Consider the following 26,117-nt stretch of genomic DNA (forward strand, 5'->3'; position numbering starts at 1 on the left):
TCAGCTTGGTGTCATCTGCAAACTTGCTGAGGGTGCACTCGATCCCACTGTTGATGTAATTGATGAAGATATTAAACAGTACCGGCCCCAATACGGACCCCTGCGGGATGTCACTCATCACCAATCTCCATCTGGACATTGTGCCATTGACCACTGCCCTCTGGATGCGACCATCTAACCAATTCCTCACCCACCGGACAGTCCACCCATCAAATCCATACCTCTCCAGGTTAGAGAGAAGGATGTTGTGGGGGACCGTGTCAAAGGCTTTACAGAGGTCCAGGTAGACAACATCTGTAGCCCTTCCCGTGTCCACTGATGTAGTCACTCCATCATAGAAGGCCACTAGGTTGGTCAGGCAGGGCTTGCCCTTGGTGAAGCCATGCTGGCTGTCTCAAATCACCTCCCTGTCCTCCATGTGCCTTAGCATAGCTTCCAGGAGGATCTGTTCCATGATCTTCCTAGGCACAGAGGTGAGACTGACTGGCCTGTAGTTCCCCGGGTCTTCCTTTTTTCCCCTTTTAAAAATGGGGGTTATGTTTCCCCTTTTCCAGTCAGTGGGAACTTCATCTGACTGCCAGGACTTCTCAAATATGATGGGTAGTGGCTTAGCAACTTCATCTGCCAGTTCCTTCAGGACCCGCGGATGGACCTCATTGGGTCCCATGGACTTGTGCACCTAAATGAGTCAGTAACTTAGAAATCATCTCTGTTTTTACTGGAAGGAATGTGTCACTCTTCCTTCAGTTCGTTAAACACAGGGCTTTGCACAAACACTGCATTAACTCAGGGAATCACCAGAAAAGCGGAAAGGATATCATGATATAATGTTCCATCAGCTGTGAGGTCAGCTCCTGAGGTCATTGATGTCAGCAAAGGACTCGTTATTGTTCCTTGTTGTTTCACTTGGGTAAGGGCTATTGGTTGGGGCTCAGCTGGCTGCCAGAATTAGCCAGATTTGGACATCAACATGTGAATTACAAAGAACCTCAAAAATTTTAATAACTCTGAAGAATCAAGTTATTAGGTAATCTCTGATAAAGGGAAAAAGGAAACTTTTTCAATAATTTGGCTTAACCACTAAAAGCCTGCCAAAGCGTTCTGCCTTGAAAGCAGCAGGTAGCAGAAACTATCAGAGGTAGCACACGAGATCAGATGGGTTGTTCTTTTGGAAACAGACTTTTATGAGACAGGCGCTGTGTCCCTTTATTCATGTCCAGGACAGGACATTTGCTCCCAGCCACATGATACATAAATGTCTGAGTGGGTTTGCAGACTCAGGTTAGAATACGGCTGTGTACCACCCTGTTGTATGTATTGCAGTGCGGAAATTTGAGATGCATATATACAGTAATTACAAACACTTTAGTATGCTGGTCGTCTGGTATGAAATGATAACTAAAACCTGCAGGTCTTAGTTTTATTTAATGGCATCTTAGTTTGTGTTTTGTCTTTGATATCCATTTTACCATGTAGTATTGTGCAGTGAGTAGGCGCACAGTATTGTAGACCTGCCATAAGCATCTTCACAATTCAAAAAATGATAAATGGTGTTTCAGTATGTCCCACTGGGGCTGTCTTTAACTTTCTGACTGATCTAGGCAGCTGTAAGTGCCTTAAATAATCCCAGTGTGTGGTTTCAATCATACTTCTCTCCTTTTACTGTTTTTTTAATCACTGATTTTTTCTACTTTCTTGTCCTACTTTAAAACACATTACTGTCCCTCATTTAATAGCTTAATTTTTATTGTATATTCCAATCTACTGCTTACTCTGTTTTGCGGCTTGTGTCATTCTTCGCTTTAGTGCAGTAACACTTGTTAGGCTATTGTACTAAGATCCAAACACCGTTGTGCAGAAGGAAGATAACTTGAGGGATCAGGAAATCTATTAGCATTCAAGTCTATTTAGATTGAGAGCTCTTTATGAAAGGGATGTCTCATAAAACATGCAGCACCAGGTACAGTTGGGCTGCAATTTCAGCTGAAGCATATGGCTCTATCATAGTACATTCATTAAAATAAACCAATGATCTCACTCTTAATCTTTATTTCATTAATCTAAGTACTATGGCTACATTTTTTACTTACTTTGTATTTCCTGCATTTGAGGTGTACTTTTTGAAATGTCTTAACACAAAAAAAAAAGCCCCACACAGCATGACTGAGGAGGCTGTCATTCAAATCATTGTCATACATTTAGTTATGTACCAAATGATCATGATTTTTACTAGTCTGAAGTGAGAACTTTCCTAAATTACTCACTTTTTATGGTTTCTTTTCAAGATGGAGACCCAAAAAACGAGGCACAAAACTTTACGGTTATTTCTGAGGAATACTGAGGGGGTGAGGGGACAGATGTGATACTGCTAAAACTGATTGCTTACTAGAAGTCATGGAGGTGTAATTAATCTAATTTTTTCACTGTACTAAGTGTGGCTTCTAACTTTCTCAAAATATAGGTGAAATGAGTTTGTCCATGCAACATGCCAGGTAGGCACACCTTCTGACATGGGTACCCCAGGGGGTCACACGTGAATGTCTCAACATCAGTGGTACATTTCCCTTTTCTCCCTTGCTCAGAAGACACGGTTGTCTTGTCTTGCACAATAAGCACACATGTAGGTGATGTGTAGGGGTGTGTAGATAATGGTGATTCTTGTAGCTAGTAGGTCAGAGGACACGAGACTATAACTTTGCCTTGCGTACATACGCTGAAGGTGTGAATCCCTTATGTGTTTCTCCCTGAATGACTACACAGGTTGTTCTTAGAGTAAAGGTTAATTGAAGGAAATGGTGTTATCCTGATGTTAACATACGTTGTATGTTATTCCCATCTGTAGAATGCCAGATATAATTTGAATAGTGTTTACAGTGTAGCTATAGCTTGTTCAAGAGCTAAAAAAAAATCCTTTACTAGTAAATTGACTTTTTTTAAATCAATGTTGGAAAAAATCTAAAAGCAAGTCCTTGTACTTTGGCAGTGATATATTTTTTTAGTACGTTGGACTGAATTCACCAAGAACACTTGTTAAGAATAAAATGGGAATAATAGTATTTATCTATGAGTAACTTCAAAAAACATTTCTTAGCTGTAATTAAATCACTAATCAGACTAAAATTCATTGACTTACCATTACAGAAAATCCTGGGTGTTTTGTATGCTGTGATAATGACACTGTATGCACTGTAAGCATTGACATTCCTCATAGGTGTATTGTTAGCCAGCTCACAAGTTTTGATCATTATTCAAAGGAGAAAAGAACAAAAACAACTTGGGAAACCTGTCTGTTGGAAGCCATTTGAGCTTAGCTGCTTTCAAACACAAAGTACTTTTTGAAATGTTTTGCGTTTAGAATATTTAGAATATCTTGCACATAAGAAAAGATTATCTGACTCATTGGAATGAACTAACCCATATTTCATGTCAATACAGATAGGCTGACAAGCATATTTGTGGCATGTATCCCCAATACTATCCAAAACAAAACTTAAGCTGTATGAGTCTGAATCTTTTACTATAAGGACCTTTAATCCTGTCATAAATTGGAAAAGGGGCCTTCCTACAACTAAAAGTCATTCCCTCTGGCATAGCGATTTGTCAGCCCCTGTGACAGTGCTCCTTAGGGCTAAGGTGTTATTTCATTTGCCCTCTGTCTCTTTTCAGAGTCTCTGGATTGCATTTTGATAGCTGCAGCCCTCTCTCCTCTCAAGACTTCCCATTTTGTAAATTATCTCAACACGAATGTTTCCCGTTTTTCCCTTGTGCATCTGTGTTTCAGTAACAATTTGTACATCCATTCCTGTAGTCATCTTATGGAATGACCACGTGGCTCGTCAGTGCTGAGATACTTTTGGAACCTCTCAGGATTTGGAGGGATGGTGATATTGGTATTCCCTTTCAAAAGTGGACCACTTGTTCATTTTCTTCTATGCTATTTTTACTTTAGTTGTACCTCTCACAACTTGTCAGCAGTTTCTCTAAGCTTCTCTATTCATGCATTTCTTCTGTATCTGGATTAGCTACAACTAAATACTCTGAATGCACTACCTATCACCAGGTTGATGGATGTATCATGACTATACTAGCATAGTATGTTTAGTTTTCTTTTCCAGCCTATATCAACCCCAGTTTCTGACTGCTGCTGTATGTGGCACGAAGCGTCTGAGCAGTATTATTTGGAACTTGGGAAACAGCATTGTGTATCATTTCTTTTCTCAACTCTTTTCTGAGGAAAAGTGCAGAACTGAGAGCTCTGGACCCAAGATGCTTCATCTATCTTTGTGTGCCTTGTGGAAAGGAGTACGGTAAATTTTCTGTTTTGACCTTTTGGTGTCTCTGTGACTTCTGACCAAGAGGGCATTCTAGATTGTGACGAAACTGCAAATAGCACTCATTGTCATCATGTGCTTTGGTCATGTGCCCTCCACAAATTTTGATTCTCAAACTGCCACTTAGGAATTTCTATTTCTGCTGCTTAGGAATTTATATTTCAGACACTGCTGAAACGAGCAGTCCAAGAGTATCTATGTATAGCTATCATCACACACTCTCTTGAAATGGCAAAATTTTATACTGTGAGTACATTTTAAGAAAACAATAACAAAAAATCACAAATCAGTGGGAGCACTATTTAGTTCAGTGTAATAGATGAATAATACAGTGCATAATTTTAACACTTCTATATTTAGGGAAACAAGGCCTTGTAGTATGTTGGTAACAGCAAAACTTCATCAGTGTGAAGTACCAGATGGTGTTCTATAAATGCAGATCTTAGGGCAAGCATCCGAAGAACTCTTACGCTATGTGAGTACCAGAGAAATTATAATAACTGCCATCAAATGGATCACTTTATGTATAATCAATTTTGAGTCTGTAGTATAACTGATGAGAAAGACATTTCCTTTTGCTAATCAGAGTAATAGGGAAAGCATGGTTTACCTTCGTGCTTTACCTGGAAATGTTTCCCAAAATGAAAATCTAGATCCTCATTGTGGACTCTTTGTAGGTGAACTCTTCATAGATACTGATTTGTCACTCTACAGGACTGTAACGGTGTGTCCAGCCGTAAGATTTTACAGCTCAAAGATTTGTTTTGTGCTCTCACTGTTTTGACAAAATAAATGCTTAAGCATGAGGCAATTGAAAAATACTCATGTAGAATGAGCTGATATAGACAAAACTGATACACGTATATCTGTGTCAGTCCCATAGTTTTCTGGAAGTTTAGCAGTCAGTGTCAGTTACGGATTTAACTTACTGAAAACTGTGGATAGTTTTCCTTTTTAAGTTTAATGCTATATAAATGTCCTTTCTTTAGTTTGTACAAGCAGTTGTTTCAGGAAATGGGTCTAGCTAAATTGACACCTGCTTATTCATATAGAACAAGATTCTTTGTTCCCCAGGGATTCCTGCCAAGATTTTCATATGATTACCAGCATAGAAGAATTGCTTTTGCAAATCTGCTAGTTTCCTTTTTTAAAGGAAATGGGCAGCATGGTGACTTGACCCTTTTCCTTTGTGAAGCACAGGTCAGTGTGGCAGGGGACGTAAAACGTGCCAAATGCAGGCATGCGCAGAGTACTTCTCTCAAAATTAAGAGAGAAACTGGGAATCAGGTAAAGACTCCGAAACAAAGCCAATTTCTGGTCTTCTCTTCATGCAAATATGTGATTGGTCCTTTATTTAGACCTTGTAGTAAATCTGCTGATTTACTACACTTATTGCAGCAACTACAAGAGTATTGTAGCAATTCTTATTTGTAACATCCGATTTAGAGACTGATTTTTATTTTTTTAAATCCTTTGCTGTTGCACAGGGGAGGCAAAAATAGTTTTCTACTTAAAATTTCTTCATTTATTATTTTATCATGTATTCATAATGTTTGAGAACAAATGAGCATTCTTGATGGAAAAAATATTTTTTAAGGTAAGTTGTTAGACAGATTCCTAGCAGCTGAATGAGAAAATATGTGTAGATTTTGGCACAAAGACGTGCATGCATGAAGTTCTACACACCCGTTCTTAGGTTTGCCAACTACAATGTTAGCCAACAGTAGCAAAAAAATATAATCACATCCAAATGCAGATAAATAAAAAAATGAGAAATGTCCCCTATGCATGCTTTATCTAGACCACACCTTTAAACTTTCTCCGGAAATGGTTGGGCTATCATCATAGAGCAATTGAGATCCTGACCATAAAACGTACCTAAAATACTTTTTTCCCTTTTTTTGAGAGTAGTTTTTAAAGTAGAATAAGTTTAGTTCTATAACACAGGTCATGTCCCATTATTTGACTATCTACTTGTAATGGTTTTGGCTGGGACAGAATTAATTTTCCTCAGAGTAGCCGTGTGCTGATGTGTTTTGTTACCAAAACAGTGTTGATAACACAGGGATGTTTTCGTTACTGCTGAGCAGTGCTGACACAGAGTCAAGGCCTTCTCTGCTCCTCCCCCCCCCCCCCCACCAGCCAGCAGGCTGGGGGGGCACAAGAAGCTGGGGGGGGACACAGCCGGGACAGCTGACCCCAACTCACCAAAGGGACATTCCACACCATATGGCATCATGCTCAGCATATAAAACTGGGGGGGAAGAAGAAGCAAGCGGGGTACGTTTGGAGTGATGGCGTTTGTCTTCCCCAGTCACCATTACGCGTGAGGGAGCCCTGCTTTCCTGGGGATGGCTGAACACCTGCCTGCCGATGGGAAGGAGTGAATGAATGCCTTATGTTGCTTGTACGTGCCACTTTGCTTCACTTATTAAACTGTCTTTATTTCAAGCCACAAGTTTTTCCCGCTTTTGCCCATCCGATTCTCTCCTATCCTGCTGCGGGGGAGTGAGCAAGCAGCCGGGTGGTGCTTAGCTGTCTACTGGAGTTGACCTACAACAGCAGTTTATTTACAAAGCTCTAGCAGGAACTTTAGCACATTGCTTTACATCAAGATAAGATGCATCAGCTTGGTTCATGACAGCAGGTGGTTCAAATACATCACTATAATGACTGTCCTATCTAAACTGACTGCTTCTTTGTGCCACACACAAACATAGATGGCAGCAATTTATTGGCTTAGAATTGCAGGAAAATCTCCCTGTTTACTCATTTGACAGTGGTGCTGCTATTCCTTTGTCTGTGATCTCATTTAGTTTGGGTAAAGCCACAGTTCCCATCTGTTGTTATTTATGGCAAAACTTAATAGTAGGTTGCATATATTTTCTGTTTTAACTTCTCTCTATTTTGGGGGGTTCCTTTTTGTGGTTTTTTTTTTGGGGGGTGGGTGGGTGGTGGTGTTTTTTGTGGGTTTCTTTTTTGGAATTTTTTTGTTTGTTTTTTACTATCATGGGATGAAAGATCTTGTCATCACTCCCAAATGTCCGTATCTGGTAGAAAGTTTTCTTGATAATACACATTTTTTTAAAAAAATTCGTTTTCATGTTGTATTAATATAACTCTGTGCATATAAGGCTAGTTGTTTATACCTCATCCGTTTCTCTCACAAAGACCATTTCCATCTCCCTCCCTGGGTCTGTTTCATCTTGCTTGACTAGGCCCTTCTTGTCTTTTATGTAAAGCACATGTGTGTGGAAATATTAATGTGTCCAAGAAAACAAAATCCAATGGAAGTGTGAACAAAATGAAATGAATTAGGCTACTGAAGTAAGAAAATAATCCCATATTATCACCTTGTCCCCTCTTTCATCTACATCTTGTAGAAAGAATAGCAATGCCACGATTGTGGTGTAATATAATTTTATATTTGCATGAGCTTCCTTCAAGCACAAGGAGAGATTTTTCCAAAGATCTTACGGTCTTGGTTTGGAATCATTATGCATGAAGGAAGAATCTACTTTAAGGAGAAGCTACTATGGTTGAAATATTTGTGTGATAACTTTGTGAGAGGAGTTCATCTCTCAGCATGGAAATGATGCCTTTTTAGCAGTGAAAGTTGATATATGCCATCTGTGGTGTGTTAATAAAACATTCCATATGCCCAAATATCTTTCTCTCTTTACCTGTATAAGAGTATGTCTGTATCTAATACTGATAAAATGAAATCTAAGTTATTAATAACTTAAGTTGTATCCTTTTCATATAGGTAAAAATAAATTAGACTAAAAAGCAGAATGGAGGGTAATGTTTTAAAACGTAGCAAACAGTTAAAATTGGTTCTTATAGGAGTATACAAATTAAAACTTTGGTCTCTGTCAGGAAAGTGTTTGTTATTCAAAGTTGGCACTTTTAAAAGATGAAAGATCCCAAGCAGTGGAAACCAAATAAAATGTTTAAATAATAGCCAGAGGTAAAAATTCAATAAAGTAAGAAAAAAAACATAACAAAACTAATGTGGCCAGGCGTTTTGCACCATATTGCAAATGAATGACTGTAAGCTGCATTCTTATATAATAAACACATCCCATGCTGAGATCAGAGGTGTCTGATGGAAGCAGGGAGGCCACATCAGTCTGCTGAGAGATGAGCAGCAAAAAAGCAAAGCAGCAGACAAATGGTGGATCTTTCTTTCAGGTTTTCCACATCGCCATTTCCCCAGAGAATGTGGGTAATGGTAACATTCATAGTACGCCCTGAGTATCAATTATAATGTGCAAGACAAGGAAATACATGATGTAAGAAGTTTACCAAATACAAATTTCTCAGTTGCATAAGAGTCTTGAAGTGATGATTTCCTTCCTTTTCCTGCAAGGGATGGAAAAGAAATAAGAAGAGGCATAAGAGGCAAAGAGATGGTGATTGACGTGGAAATGAGTATGTAGTGTTTTACGTGTACTGTACTCTTTCTATTGCTATCAGGTTGCAGAAAGCATGCGGTACCAGATGCCAATATGAGAATCAAGAGTATGCAGTGTAAATAACAGTAATTTGAACTCAATATCTGCAGACTTTTTACAGTAAGTCCACAACTTGCTTTTACTAGAGAGTATTTGTTAGAAAGCTTAAGCTTGCTCCTTCCTACACTTTTCCTTTGAACCTCTGTTTTTTTATCTTCATGCATTTGTAACTGGTACCTTTACCAATCCTAGGTCAGCAGTGATCTTTATTGTGAGACTGTCCCTGTGATAAGTTGATTGCAAGTCTCAATGATTTCTATTTTTAGGGGTAGAAACAACTAAAGCAGAATTTTAAAAAGCACTTTGCATTGGTTAAATTCTGCTTTCCTAACTTTCTTAAGACTAAAGTTAAATCGGTCCTGAATATCTCATCCTAAAGATTTGACATTAAGATACTATTATTCATTCAATTCCAGGGATTCTTCAAAATTACCTGCATAATTCCCATAAGAAACATGCTGGAGAACAAAAATGATGCTTCAGGCTTAGAAATTTTTCAAATAACCTCCATCACAGGGAAGGCTTGCTTAACAGTGGCACCCAATACAGCTGCCATACCAATGGCTTGCAAGTAGATGTTCAGAAAGTCTCTCTGTTGCCTTTCTTCCATCAGGTGTGTGTATAATCTTGCAGTCTGTGCATGCATATAGCAGCCACTGTCCTCTTGGACATGCTCCAAGTTGTACAACCTGTTGTTGATGCTAGCATATGCTAGTGGCCTTGGACAGATTTGGCAGACACTCAATCTATCAGCTCTTACAGATTCAACAGGATTACTAGTCTCCGGAGTTTGTCTCCTCTTGGGGGACTTTCACATATACTTTTCCAGTGCTGTTTCCTTGCAACTATTTCTCCGTCCACATCCATAGGTATCTACAGAACCCAGTTGCACAGAAGGTGCTTTTATGACACTGTGAGGTAAGCACAGTCCCTACTCCAAAACTCCTACCACTTCAACCTCCTGGCTGTGACTTCTGCACTGCAGGAGCACCCTTTAGCAAGATCTTTGAAACCCTGCACCTGGCAACAGCTGACGGTGCTGTGTCAGGTCCTAGAGTTTTCATTTGCAGCTATTTATTTAGCTGGCAACATCTAGATTACTTCCATTCATTATGCACTTAAGTCTTGCTTATGTATATTAAACAGAAGTGTCGCTGATAATCAAGTCATGGACAGTTTAATCTCATTGGTCTCTGATTTTGTCTTAAGCATGATGAAGGGAAAGGTAGGGATCAGGTTTACAATTTGTCCTGCTGGAAGTATTCTGATACCCCGATATCTATAGCTGCTTCTACTTCATATCTCCTTGTGTAAAATAGATGTATTCATAGACTTACAGAATACCAGGTTGGAAAGGACCTCAAGGATCATCTGGTCCAACCTTTCTTGGCAAAAGCACGGTCTAGACAAGATGGCCCAGCACCCCTGTCCAGCTGAATCTTAAGTGTCCAATGTTGGGGAATCCACGACTTCCCTAGGGAGATTATTCCAATGGCTGATTGTTCTCATTGTGAAAAATGTTCCTCTTCTGTCCAGTAGGAACCTCCGCAGGAGTAACCTGTACCCATTACCTCTCATCTTTTCCATGTGACTCCTTGTAAAAAGGGAGTCTCCATCTTCTTTGTAGCCACCCTTTGAATACTGGAATGTGGTGATAAGGTCCTCCCCTAAGTTTTCTTTTCTCAAGGCTGAACAAACCCAGTTCTCTCAGCCTTTCCTCATATGGCAGGCTTCCCAGTCCTTTGATCATCTTTGTGGCTCTTCTCTGGACCCTCTCTGGCTTGTCCACGTACATGGACTCAGATTCATCCAGTCATCACAAATCTCCATTCATGTGAATTACAGCAACATTGCTCAATCTTCCAGGTCAGCTTTCATATCTCAGGGGCTTCAATGAATTCTTAGGCTATCTTACTACTGCAATTTAGAGAAAACCTGATTTTTACATTTAAAGTGACTGTAATGTATATAAAAACAAAGAAAAAAACCCCAGTGATTCCCCCTACCTACCCCACTGCCCCAGCCTACAGTGTTTACTGGGATTCCTGTTGTTTGCCTGACCAGTATTTGTTACTGACCAAGCTCAATTTTTTTTTTTTTCCTTTTCTGTTGATATTCCTGGACGGGTAGTTTTTATTGATGTCAACTTCAGTGACTGTCAAGGAACAATTTCATAATTTCCAGCTGCCTCCATTTTAAGAAAATAAATCAAGGACATAAAGGTTTTTAAGACAGTGAATTAATGGAAGTGTAGACTGATCATTCATTATACTTTTGACCTACACAGAGAAAATGCTGTCTATTCTTCTGCATGTCTATGAATTTCTTGTTTTTAAGTTTTCCTTTCATCATCATATGAAAATACCTTTGTCCTATGAACAGTTCTCCTCAACCAAGAGAGATGAGCTGTGGTGAATAATGAGGAGCTGTGTGAGGGAAGGGAGCGGGCAGGAAGCATTACCAACCACTGATGCTAGAATTCCATAAATTTCTCTTTCATAGCAGGCATGGCTTCAGTAATGAGGGTCATTAATATCGGTATTTCCGTGATCCTTAATGTCAATTAGATTTTTTTCAAGTCAACAAAAAAATCATCTGGATTGTCCTCATTAAAGTTAGTGCAATTTCTGACCAAGGAATCATATCTGTATGTTATATGAGTAAAACAGCATGTAAAATATAAGTCATTTTCAGTGATTTATAACCTGTAGTTTTCTATGATTTTTAATCATTAAAGAGTATGTAAAAACATATTTTATACACAATCTTTTATCTTACATTTATTTTTATATTTCTCCATAGCAATTTATTGCAATAGATATATCACCATTACTATAGACATTTATAGTGCCATTAAAATTCAATGCCACCATAAATTCATGCTCCTTAAAGTGTTGACATTTGTAACAGCTTCCACAAGGACATATTTTATACTGAAAGTGAAACTTGGAGTAGAAACTTTTGTTAAATTTAAGATGTAGGCAAGGAAATAAACGCCTTTTATCTGCTTTCAATAAATTCAATAACGGGTGAGACAAACTGTGTTATGCCCCACTTTTGGGTTTCATTTGCTCAGGCCACTTCAAACAAGTTCAAAGCAAAGCACAATACACAAAACAAAATTATAAAGCAATTATTTTCTGGCTAACACGCAAAATATAGACAGTATATAATGAGCTATTTGAGTAAGAATTAATATCCTGATTTGTCCTAAGGCACCTGAAGGGTCTTTGCTGTCCCAACAGGCATCAGTCAGGAGAGGAGTGGTTGGTCTCCACTGCTCTCTGGGACAGACAGTTAGTGCTGCCAAGCTGCTCTCTTCCGCAAGGTCAGTCGAAACTGATGGCGCTGACAGCTCAATCTGATTACCCAACTGCTCCTGACTATCCTAACTGGGCTGACTGGCCTTCATGTTGTTTCTTCTCCACGCACACACACCCACTGCCCGTTGGGATCTTACACTTTCTATGTTGATATTTTTCTTCTTGAATCTGTGATTCTGCCTCAATGGTCCCATCTCTCTTTAATTTTTACCTTCCTTACCTCTCTACAGACTTTCTTACAGCTCTTTCTCAGCAGTCTCAGTGAAGTTTAGGCAGCTGTGCAGGGGCAGAGCTGGGCTATGCATTCATGATACACTGTCTGCTAAACTGCCTGTGGTAGGAGGAAGCTTATAGCAGAGATTAGAGATGGTTACAGCTGATGATTTTTGGTTTATGTCTTGGCAAGTGTCTTAATGTTACCCTTCATAGGGTGGGAATATAAGATTTAACTAGAAAAGTTAAAAAATTACAATTCTGAATCCTGAATGTTTAAGATTATTTAAATATTGTTTAGTCTTCAGTTTTTTCCATGTTGATTGAAATGGAGTTGCTAGTTACTTGTAAATGGCAGCTTTCACCTATGGGATGGACTTTTTCTTACGTAATTGCTTTATAAAATAGAGCCTATCTTACAGTCCTCACCTAGAAAAGCTATCCGAGTACAGTGCTGAAATAGCTCCTGTTGTAAGTGCACAAAAGTTTTTTAGCCAATGTTGTCTTTTTGTTATTAGAACTCACCTAAACTCCTTCTTGGAAGTGGAGGATTTGATCTAGTTCCTCTGTGAATTGTGCTCAAGTTGCACAGAAACAGACATTTAGGAAAAGTCTCCCCATAGACTCTCTCAACAGGGAATACATGCGCACAACCTAATTTATTGTGTTAGATGGTCTCTCCTTTCTAAAATTGGGAACCTTATGTTTGTGTCTTTTGCACTGCTTCATAGCAGGCAGTGAGCGCGAGCCAAGTTCTGTTATTTTTATCCCTCTCCAACAGAATCGGAATAGGACCCCATCCACAGAGTAGCGTATTCTATGCTTTCTAAAGTGAAAGAGTTGCTGATGTAGTCCATATCTTCAGGAAGGTGCCTCTCGGACAGAATTCTTTGCAAAGACTTCAGCTGCATGGAATACTTCCCCAAACCTTTTGCCATCATTTCTGAGGGTACTAAAGCCCACTTTAGCTGAAAGAAATCAGCATAAAATCACCACTGAAACAAAAGTGGTTTCCCTCCTCCCCATTGTTGCAGAATCAGGCAGGAATCTTTCTCTCTCTCTCTCATATTACTTTCTTTATTCATGGAAAAAATAGACTGCTGAGTAAGTATCAGCATGGAGTTGAATGTAATGTGCAAGTGAATAGCAAGTTGATTTTTTCCGTTGCTAGTGGGTTTTTTATATAAATTCAAAAACAAAAATATGTTTTGACAGTTCCAAGTATTGTTGATAGTGGTCAAAATTACCATTAACCTTTACCTTGCATCACCCTAAATTCCACCCAGGTAACTCATTTTGACATGGGAGGGAGTAGTAGAGAGTAGCAGTGTGGGAGAGATTGCAAAGAAACTACCGAAGAGGTGCCTGCTTGAAAATCCCAGCCCCTCCAAAGGAATGCGGGTGTGAAAACGGTCAAAACCATCCCTCATGGCTATGCAACAAGGGAAGGGGCTGCAGTTTTAGATGATGTCTGGAGCTTTGTGAAACATCTGCCAGTGCTGGCTGCTGTATCAGTTCACCCTGGAAGTGCTTTCTTTCTGACCTGAGCTGTTCTGCATTTGAAGATTCAATAGAATCCAGCATAAACACAGACTTAATGTGGTCGAAACAGAGAGTGACTAAGCATGACTACAGTTGAGGAGAATAATAATAATTCTATGGGGATTACAGTTGTTGATCAGGAGAGTTACCAAGGAATTGGCTTTTGTGAGCAATCATGGTATCTGATGGAAATTCTACAGATGTTCTCATTTTCAGTCTATTACTAATTAAATGGCAGACATAACCAAATGCAAAATGTATTTTTATATATGGACAAGGCACACAATTTATTTATACATAATATGTGAGGAGTGTGCAGGTGTCAGTAGCTTCTATTTGTGTATTTTCAAGAGCTCCACTAGTAACATCTAAGAAAAACTGAATGAGTTACAGGATTTCCTGTGTACTGTCAAGTAATCAGCCTGAATTAGCAATCACCTTTCATTATATTTACCAATAGTAGTATTTCTATATGCCTGTGGACAAATTTGATAGTCAATGAGAGGAAGGTGAGAGGGTCGCAAAAATGAAGCAAAGGGAAAGATTGAAAAAATAAAACATTCACTAATACAGTCATAAGCAGATTTTATCACCTTTTTTCATACTATGGTTTATGAGATGAGCTGTTCTGAAAATAGAGATTGCAGTGTGGTGATAAAGCATACTACAAAACGACAAATGTACTATAAAACTACTTTAATATTTCAGTGTCAGGAATGTGGTATTGTATTTGTCATCATATAGTTTGACTGTGTTGGTTTTTTTTAACATGTACCCAGCTACACAACTGGAAGCTTCATAAGCTAAAGAGAAAGGAAGATCAGTCAAGTGCTTCTGGCAAAGTAAAAAATAAAGCTGGATTTCAGGAAAGAGGGTTTTCTGTCACAAAATTAGTGAGTGTAACATACCTGTGTCTCACCATAGTTCACAGAGGTGCTGCTCTACTCAAAGCTCTCCTTAGAGTCAAAATTAAGAGACCTAGAGGGCTTGTGGTCATTAATGATGCCACAGGACTTTTCATACAGTGACTTGTTAGCACTATGGTTCTGACTAACTGATGTAATTACTTTCAGCCAACTTAAATTACCCTTCAGTTTCAATTGTAGTGAGAGATTCTGGGAACAAAATCTGATGAGGTTAACCAGGAGGAGGTTATAGGATCACAAATGATAAGTAACTGCATCGGGAACAAAACTTTGTTAATGGAGGTTTTCCAGTCTACCAGAAAAAAGTTTCGCAAAAGCTACTGACAGGAAGTTGAAATGGGAAGAGCTCATTTTGGGGAAAAAAGGTGTAAATTTTCCAGTTGTAAATGTGATTAGTCATTTGGGAGAATCTTCCAAGAAAGCTTATGGAAAATTCTTTATTGGTAGGAATGTTAAAATCAGATTTGGATACCTTTTAAAGCTAAGTTTGGACACTTTTTAAAGGATAATTCTAATTGATTTCAGGTGGTATTTGTTGTACAGAAGATAAAGCTTGTACCACAATATTTTCATTGCCTTCTATTATATTAATGATAGCATTTCCCTGCGTTCTTGCATCTTAGCTCCTGATGTGTTGTTGGGCCAATGGATGTGACTTGTTCAACTCAGGCAGTGTGAATGCAAGCGGTGACTTGAAATGATCCATTTTTCACCGGCAGTAGATGAGGGATACTGTAGATTTGTCAATGGCCTCTCTTGCTTTCTGCTGTAACCACAATGCGTACCTTGTTTAGAAATGCTTTCTCATTGTGGCCTACTGATTTTATATCATGTGACTTTAAATCAGTTTGAACATAATTCACAATATTAGAATGAATAAACCTATCATTTTATTTCCATATTGCACATAGAATACCTAATAAGTATTTATGATATGTAAGATTAATCCCACTCATGAGGAGAGGCCTTTATAATTTATTAGTGCCATCACCTTGCTTGAGTTATAAACTGTTTATTCAAGACAGAAAAATCCATGTCTTAGGAATGTTCATCATGCCTCTTCTTTGTGAATTTATTACTCTTCTTAATGGAAAAAGTTTGAACGATAAAGGTATTTTTCAGCTATTATTATTGCATAAAGACTTTGACAATTTCTGTGAAAATGGGGCTGATTTGGCAGAAAATGGCCTGGTGCTTTTCAGTCTAAAAGGCTTTGGAAACATTTCAAAGTTGGAGAAACTGTAGGTTTGGCTTTAATGACAGGGAGAGAAGCAAGTGTTGTTTGAAATGTGTGTTTTGGGTTGCATTTGATTTGCCTTTACCATAACTCTGCTTGTGATAAGCATTGCCTATAACGATCCCTGGCGCTTTTGAGCGTTTATGCCTAGAGCTGGAGTTCAACATCGGACACTGAGATGGGAACCCCCACTTAACAAATATTAAAACAGATCTGCCTACATCTGTTTCTTCTAGTGAGCTAGTTAAAGAAGAGCAAAAGGCTTTCAAACTCAGAAAAGCCAAGTTATGCTAGAATAGTCAAGTTTTTGAACAGCAAAGAATCCAAGAGACTAGGTAAAGCAGAACTGAAATAGGAAGCAATTCCTGTATGCACACTCTCCTTGTCTCTAGTCAAAACTAACTTTGTATCAGCAAACTGCAGCGTCTCTTGGCTCATAGGATTAGGTTTTTTGGTTTCTTTTTCTTGCATCATCCCAAGACCTGATTGTCTGTTTCCTGAGGGAAGGAGCATTCACAGCATTTGCGCTTCTTCACAGTTCCCACCAGACCTAGTCACTGCCTTTTAGAGGAACATATTGCACAAACTGAGAACAAACCTTTCTTTGTCTCTGGCAGGCACAGACATGGTAAATGTAGTCAAACAAAAATTCCCTTTCCCTGTCTGTTAGTGGGAGGTGCCGTGGGGAAATGGCTCCCCTGCCATTCCATTGCAATCAGCAGCATTCTAGCAGTGTACTGTTTTCCCCCTTCCCTCAATCCTCTTTTTTATGCCCCCATCTTTCCTTACAAAGTTGGGGATCACGCAATGCAATGACCTTTCCGTATGACTAATTGCTAAGCAGTTCCCAGTGTCCTTGGAGCAGTGCCCTGCCATGGCTACTGGGCCTTGTGGGATGGGTATCTCTTGGGGAAAGGGGAGAAACCCTGCAGCTGTCAATGAAACAAGAGTCCGCAGAGATGGCCGGGATGGGCTTTGCTGGGTAGACACTTAAGTAGATTGTTGTTCTTTCTGCTGACTGAACGCTTCTAGGAGCTGCATCTCAGTGGAACTGTTTTAACCAAAGAGGTCTTCATGGAAAATACACCGGTGTTCTGGGAGCAGTTATTGGAGCTTAGATAAAATTCAGATGAAGATTCCTACAGCACACATTCATAGGAGTTTCAAAAAAAATTTTAAATCATTTAAGGTTGGATTTAAGGATTAGCTGAAAAGGGGAGTTGGGAATCATGTTTGTATAAACAAATGGAAATTGCTTTCTACATACTAATTGCAATTACACATTTCTGTTTTCACATTTCATTAATGCCAAACTGTTTGTTATCACAGCTAATAAGAAATAAATCATAATTGTTTTTAGCTATTCTACATAATGAACAAAACCATGATTGCTGTCAGCAGTTGGACTAGGAATTATATTTTTGCCTAATAAACAGAAGATTTCTACTATTTGCATTCTAGAGAAAACTGTTATGTGCCATTGAAGAACATCCTAATTAAATAGCATAGAGATTTTAAGCTTTGCTGTACATTTAGCACACAATTAGTGGAAAATTTTGAACTGCAAAAATTATTTAGGCTCACCAGTTTGATGACATTTCTGTAACTGTAAGTGAAAAAAATGCTGAAAATAATAAAATATTATTCATAATATTCAAGAACAAAAATCTACAGATGTGTCAAAATGCTTACCACAGAGGCTGCACATCTACTGACAGACTTAAGTATCACATTTACCAAAAAATCATTCTTTGAATAGTTCCTGGGTTTTGATAACTGCATTATCTGAGGTCATTTCATATATCAGAGCATTTTAACAGGCATAATGAGGAAAGCTGTAGACTTATACTGTGTATCATACAGTTGTGTGAGAATTATATGAAAAATGACAAAGTGCATTTTACACTGGCCCTGTTTGTAGTACGCAACACTTGCATGCTTCTTTGGAGTAAAAACTTTCAATGCATTTTCAGATACATTTCCATTGTAATAGCACAAGATGTAATATAATATGAGCTTTGTTTATTTCAAAAGTAAGCCCAGAGCACTTGCATATAAAGTAGGAAATAGCCATTAGCTAGAAATGTATCTAAAATTCCTTATACAACACAGCAGTAATGTCTGATCTGCAGCAATATCAAAGTTACCTTGCCCTTTTCCTGGAGGTAGCTTGCTTGTTTACCTTCTTCGTGAGCAGTGATACGAGGACTTTTGGAATTGGATGCGAAAGCTAATGTGTTAATTTAATTTGCTTAACAATTCATATATGCTATTTTTTTGTAGCTTGTTTTTTTAATTGGCTACTTTTGCTCCTTTCAGCTTTAGGATCTATCTTTAGTTTCCAGCTGAGGGGGTAAAGGCTGACAAAGACACTGGTATTAGTGTTTTTGCAATTAAAAAAGAAAAGTAGAGTTGCTTTAATACTCCAAAACTCAGCACTATTTTTTTTTTTGCTTCTTGTAAAAGAGCATCAACCTGAAATTCCAGACTTTGGAGATATTTAAAAAGGACTGAAACTGTGCAGCACTCTGAAATTAATTGGTATTTTTCTTTGTGGTGACTTTGGTCAAACTCTTCTTTTACTGCAAGCAAACCAATATATTATCCCTTCAAGAGCTGTCTTCTTGCATATACTGAACTTAAGTTTAACAGCTCATCACAAATTCTGAGGGAACATCAACTGTTTTGATCAATTTTCATTCAAAATTGGAATAATATTAAAAATTTAAAATTTTCACATAACTCTTCTTTTTCAAAAGAAACAAAATATTTTGAGATTTCACAATGACCTGATTTGATGTGTTTCAGGGTGAGCTGCTTTCCCATGAGTTTCAGTTTCAACTGTCTGTCTCTTGTTCAAGTTTGCAACTTGCTTTCTTCCTGTAGCATTTTGCAATTGTGACTTTCATTTTGCAGGCCACCTCGCAGCGGGTTGTAGGCTTTCAGGGAAGAAATTTTGGCCTATGTGAAGCAGAAATATGTAGAAGTGTTTTGCATGCCTTCCTGAACTTTTCTGATGTCTTTTGCATTGCTTTTTATGAGCAGACTTGATTCAATAATCAAGGGGATTCTTTGCCACTCCTGCATTCCTATCTGGTGCTGGACGTTTGAGTCCAATGGGTCGCATCCAGTCTGTGATCACATTCAGTTAATGATCACATTCGATCTGTCATCACAAGATATTCAGTGCAAAATCCTCAGTGTTTTAACGTGGCTGTCTGCAAGATTTATTCATTGTTTCACTCTCTTGCTTTTACATATGTGCAGAAAGCTAAGCAAACAGATCTTTCTACAGTTACCTGGTCTTCTGAAAACTTGTGTATGAAACTACATAATTGCTCCTTGCATATTTGCGTGAAAAAGATTATATTTGGAAAGTGCAGTATCTGTTTGACCATAGTGAAGCTGACATCTGTCTGTCATGTACTCTCTCATGGGGAAAAACGGTAACATTTTTTCACGAGCCTTGACTTTGCCTTAGGGTCAACCCTTTGCCTTAGGGTCACTCCCCTCTTTGCACAGGATTAAGAGTGATAAAAACTGACTAGACAAATGCAGATAAAATGCAACAAAACAGAACAATCAGAATTACTGTAATAGTGGCCATCTTGTATTGTTTGTACCATTAGTGTGCTGAGAATAATTTTGGTTGCGTAATAACTGATGATTCTTCCATGGTGAATTACTTGCCCCAGTTTACTGTGATTTCTGATATAACCTTCAGTTTTTATTACTTTGAGATCCTTCTTGAGTAAAGAAGGATCATCTAAACTAAACTTCAGTTAAACACTGCAATAATGGTATAATTTTTTCCAGCCTGCCAGTTCTACTTAAATTTTGCTTCATTAGTGTAGGAAGTGTGTCAAGAGCCATGGCATTTACATTGTGTGAAATACAAAGACAAAATTCAAGTTGGTGCTATAGTGACAATTGTGGTGTGGCTGGGGATCAGGGTTGTGCCTGTGTTGTGGTTTAACCCCAGCTGGCAACTAAGCCCCACATGGCTGCTCGCTCACTCCCCCCCCAACCCCCCCGCAATGGGATGGGGGAGAGAATCAGAAGGGTAAAAGTGAGAAAACTCGTGGGTTGAGATAAAGACAGTTTAATAGGGAAAGCAAAAGCCACGCACACAAGCAAAGCAAAACAAGGCATTCATTCACTCCTTCCCATTGGCGGGCAGGTGTTCAGCCATCCCCAGGAAAGCAGGGCTCCCTCATGCGTAACGGTGACTTGGGAAGCCAAACGCCATCACTCCAAACGTCCCCCCCTTCCTTCTTCTTCCCCCAGCTTTATATGCTGAGCATGACGCCATATGGTGTGGGATATCCCTGTGGTCAGTTGGGGTCAGCTGTCCCGGCTGTGTCCCCTCCCAGCTTCTTGTGCCCCCCCAGCCTGCTCACTGGTGGGGTGGGGTGAGGAGCAGAAAAGGCCTTAACTCTGTGTCAGCACTGCTCAGCAGTAACGAAAGCATCCCTGTGTTATCAACGCTGTTTCCAGCACAAATCCAAAACGCAGCCCCATACTAGCTACTGTGAAGAAAATTAACTCTATCCCAGGCAAAACCAGCACAGCCTGTGAGTGCACGTAGTGCTGTTTAGTCCTCAGTTCCTTCTGTGGTCCGGGAACTCCCCAGCTTAGTCATCAGTTGGTGAGAACAGTGAATGGTTTGAGAGGTCGGACTGACTTGATTGACTTGAATGCCCCAGGGCCTTCCCAGTAAAGCAAATGACTAACTGCTCCACGGCCTCTCCTGGTGGGAATTTCAGACAGTCTCAGACTCCCCCAGGCAGCTCCTGTGGTTCATACACCAACTGAGTGCTTCAGTGTGTTGACTAACTCCCCGGGTGGAGAAGCTGGCAGTCCCAGAGACTCTCCTTGGCAGTTCCTGCTGCAGAAGTGACCAAAGCATAAGGTTTGGTCGATACATAAGATACTCGTTAAACAGTCAATTAGGAACCAATCCTACAGATGCATGAATGGTGACATAGGACAGTCTTTTGTACATAATTAGGATAGCTGGATGTTTTGTAAGTAGTTTAAGATCAGAAACATATCATGCGTGTACTGGACTGGTCACATAGGACCATGGACCCAGCAGAACAGTCAATGCTTTGTGGGGTCTTGCCTGGTCCACCTGGAGATGCGATTGCAGCATGCTTGCAGTGGAGACTTCTTTCATGATATGGACAGACACTGGTGACCTTGTTCAAGAGATTTGATTCCTCAGGCAATCATTGCCCTATGCAGAGCTCCCAACAACCAGGTTTTTTGTTATTTTGGTTTGTTTTTAAACAGTCCATGATTGTGCAACGGAACAAAATTCTGCAATTGAGTTTAAAGCAGAACTTCCCCTCAGGGTATTCAATCCCAGCTAAGAATCATTTTTGTTGGAACCAGAAGTGTAACAAGGCATTTGGCAACTTCATGTCAGCCTGCCTGCAAGCCATTTCAGGCAAGAGGCAGGGACAAGGGCCTGAACTTAATGGGACCTCTTGGGCCCCTGGGTGTTAGTCCCAGGTGGGGTTGCTCAGAGCCTTTAAAGCCTATTGATGTCCTCAAGGTATGTAATATGCTTTCCCATCAATTTAGCACTGTCAGTCATGTCCTTCTGACAAATGAGATCATAGCACTAGTGCAACTAGAATATCTTGTTTATTTGATGTAGCCCTGATTATTTGGAGAAGACAGAATGCTGCAGCAAAACTAGCTAGTGGTTTTGAATATAAATAACAATCTATGAAGCCTTCTAAATAAATAACGCCATTAATCCAGAGCGTGCTCATTTTTTTGTTTTATTTGTTGAAAGGAATCTGAAGCAATATTGTTATTTATTCCTAGAATAATGTTGCTATAGTAACCGTTGCACCTTATTGTTAGAAGTATACAGGAGTTGTAAAGTTACTTGGGGGGAGGCAAGAAATTTGTCCAATAATTGGGCATTTTCAGTAAAAGAGGTGTTTGCCTTCCTTGAGAGGCTGTGTATCGCAAGAAATACGGGAGCTTTATAAAGTGCCGGGGGGATGAAAGGAGAGGAAAGATTGTTAGATGTCCAGTGACTTGTATTACACTAAGTTGGCTCGTTTTTATCATTGTTTTACTGTGGCAGTTTTGAAATGTGGACTGTGTGGGTAACCATGGAAACAGAAATTCTACAAATTGAGGACCTAAACACAGTAGTGCAAGAATCCTTCAGATGCGATTAGGTTGATTATTAGAAATAAAATGCTGCAAGATCTCATACAGGGTAGGGGAAAACTACTGTTTCACCATGATTCCCAAACCCCAGAGTTTTCTGAACGCACGTAGAGAGGCTGCGTTGCGGCAAAATCCAGTTGGGCTGTGGGGTGGCTGGTGAGGGAGTCCTTGAGGTGCTGCAAAAGTCAGCCCATTCGTTGGAAAGCAACCGCTAGTACTCAGGAAGATAACTGTTCCTGTACCTTCTCAAGCCTCATGGGATTATTGGAAAGAAGAGAGGACAGGACATCTCCCTCCTACAAAAGCCAGTCATGTTGTTAGTTTAAAGAAGGTCCTGAACCAGGTATGAGGAGAGTTGAGAAGAATCTACTTAGCATTAATTCTTTTTTTGTTATTCTAGCTCAGTTTTCCAGGTTCATTGATGTGTTTTCCTGCACTTTCCAAGATGGTTCATGTGCTAAAACTGTGTGTGTGCTTGCATATTGAAATTTTTAGCACTATCTGTTTCTGTAATCGCTGTCCATCCTAAAATTATATTTAGCAGCGTAGTAGCATCCAAATCCTTAGAAGATTCTATTTCATGTGCAGGTTTGTGCTTTTAACACTGTGGTTAGTGCTGTGCTACAAAATTATCCCCATCCCTCCCCCTTATTTTAGCAAAATTCTAAATTGAACCCAGGCAATTTGTGAACTACAAAACTGGAGGGGGGGGAACCCAAACTAAACGTAAGCCTATTCTGGGGCAAGCAGAAAACTAATTATATTGAATTGTTTTTTAAAAAAACTTTCATAAGATAATAGTGAAGAGTAATTCTGAATTAAAAATTAAGAGGTTTAGGCATTTAGAAAATTATCATATACTGAATTTCTTGGAGTGTCTCAGGTTTATTAGGGATGTGGAAAAGGATTATTCAAACAATTTGGAAAGACTAGTGTATACTTCAGTGAAACTTTGTTGTCAGCGACTGTGCCTTTTTTGTCAGAAAAAAAGATTTGGTTAATTCATCTGTCCCTGATTACTTTTAAAGTGCAATATGTGGTAGGTAATATGCAAGCCGGTTATTACCTTAGATTCATTTTTCTGTCATTCTGAATTATTAAAGGAATTATAATTCACCATTCAAAGGACTGAAGGAAGTAATATATGTTTTAAATTTCATTAAACACTTTACTCATGAAAATCCCCAGTGATGTTAAGGGTGGTATTAATGTGCATAAGGTGAGCAGGTTTTCAGCTAGTCTGATAATAAAATGTTGTGATAGAGTGAAAATGTGGAAGAGTGCTTTATGAATAAAATTTTAAACCTGTATATCTCTAAACACTTAGATATAATATTTACTGTAAAATAATATGTTATGTAGCACTTAGCCATAGTATTCATTGACATATTTCAAATATTGTTACAGTAAAAATCAAAATGGAATATATATACCTTAGAACTTTTGAATTACAATAAGCTACTTCAGTATACAAGGGTGGGCATTGACAATAGTTTCACCAAGATGAGATCCTGTTAACCATGTCAGTGTTTCTTTTTATTTCACTATACAATATATACCTTGAAAACTAGAAATCAGAAAAATATCAGTAGCGATCTGAATTTGGTTCTGGACTAATAAACGTGATTCAGGGAAGAAATGGTATGGAACTAAACGTGGAACAAAATAAAAATGACTGAATTCCATTCTTTGCAATATGTCAGTTCTGCATAAGACTGAGTGCTGTTGCCCCAGTCATTCAAACCACTTAAGCAAATGTTTTACTTTAAAAAAACGTAAGTGGTGTTATCTGCAGCTTTATAAAAGGCTTTGAATGGCACAAAAAGGAAGGGAATGTAAAACAGAATTATATGGTCATTTATGTCTCAAACATACATGTTTTGTCAAATAATTTCACCAACCTGTTTAGATAAAAACATATTTTGAAAAATAAACTTCAGCAGAATGCCAGCAGAGTCAAAGTAGTAATGTTGTTCTGTTGCTTTAGCTATTGCTTGCCGCATTGGTGTAGGGCTGTTATTGCGGGAAGAGCAGCATTTCACGTTCGGTGAGTCTGCAGCTAATTTGCAGTAGACCGTTGCTATTTATAATAGCGGTGTTAGGCATATGTAGAAAACATCTCCTCTGGAACTGTCGTTGAATGTGCAGACACAAGGGAATACGAAAGTTTCCCAAAATTGCCATTTTATTTCTACAGCTACTTTACTCCAAGCGGTTGACTTCAACCAGAATTGTACAATGCGCATTCTAATGTACATAGGCCTTTCACTCTCCTTCATCTGCACTGTTCAGCCCTGAAGGTAAAATTTCCTACAGCATATGATAATCCACTCCTAAAATAAATATCTGCATGTGCAAGCAGTATAATTAATCTGACAAAGTTCTAACTAAGACAAGTATATTGCTGGAAGATTTTGTTTGTGGAGTGTCACTAGAATTGCCGACAATGTGCAGGTATATTTGTATTCTCAGCTGCAAGCGTGGATAATTCTTTTCATTGTTTGAGGTGACTGTGCACTGCAGCTGCAAAGCACACTGCAGAAATAATGGTCATCGTACAAAAGCTTCCTGTGTGCTGTCAATAGAAATGGCTTGCAGATAGTTTTTCAATTGCCTCTCATTATGACATTGCAGTTCCGAAGCTGTTGAAATCAGCTTGCAGTGGTCTAGCTACCAGGGCAAATTTTGTCCTCCACCTAACCCTGACAGCAAGGCTAATAGCTGTTCAAGAGGCCAATGGATCTTAATAAAAAATGGAAATGGTTTTGCCCCTTCATTTTAATTAACATTATGTCTACATTTCTATGATAATGGATAATTAAGTGAGGTACCTTGACATTGGAATGTTCTTGGAAATAATTTACTATGCAATTTCATTAGGTTAAAGACATTGGTCCATTTTATTTTGAATGGAAGCTTCATCGTAAATATTTCTGAATATGATTTATACATAAACTACTTATTTGCAGAGTCAGGATTTTACAAACAGAAAAATTCATTATGTGCATTTTAAAAACCTGTTTGTGATCATACATATAACCCATGTCATCTATTTCTTCAAAGAAATATTCTTTTTTTTTTCCTGGAGCCTCCAATCATCTGTTCTTCTCTAAACACAAGAAGAGGCAGACAAGCATTCTCATGGATTATTATTATTTTGGGGATAGCAAAGCACAAAGTTTTCCCCCATAACGGTTTGTTTATTATGCTTCAGAGAAAAACATTAATCAATCAAAAGCGTTCTTCAATAAAATTTGAAAAAAATATAAAGACGCAATTTTTGCCTATGTTAGTTCACCAAAACAGCAGAGCATATGCCTTTCAAGCAAACTACAGAATTCCCCAGTAGCATCCTTGTTCAAGCACAGCTATGCTGTAGAATATATTCCCTTCACCTAAAACAAAGTAAAATAAAAAAAATATAAAATGAACTTTCTAGATCTGGTAAGGATCATGTCTTGTTCTTAAATCTTCTTGCATATCTATAAAGAAACGGGGGACATATGCAGGCATGTTAGCTCCTTTTTGCTGTAATGTACCATCAGAAAAATACTCTGTAGCAGTTCTATCCCTTGGCTTCTTACAGGGTCATGACCTCAATTCAAGAAAATGCTTAGCCGTGTTTTGTTTGTCCTATGGAGATATTGTAAACTCTACTGCAGAACTTCTGTATTTTGAGAGATGCCCATAGCTCTCACAAATAATGATAGAATTGCAAAATGCTATACTATTTTTCATTTAATAGGCATAATTCTATCAATATATGCATTTCAAATATCCCATGGAAGGGGTCATTAAAACTAAAGACAATTATTTATTCATAGTTTCTGATA

This window comes from Pygoscelis adeliae, unplaced genomic scaffold (genome assembly GCF_000699105.1).
Source record: "Pygoscelis adeliae isolate BGI_AS28 unplaced genomic scaffold, ASM69910v1 Scaffold85, whole genome shotgun sequence".
NCBI classification, from domain to species: Eukaryota; Metazoa; Chordata; class Aves; order Sphenisciformes; family Spheniscidae; genus Pygoscelis; species Pygoscelis adeliae.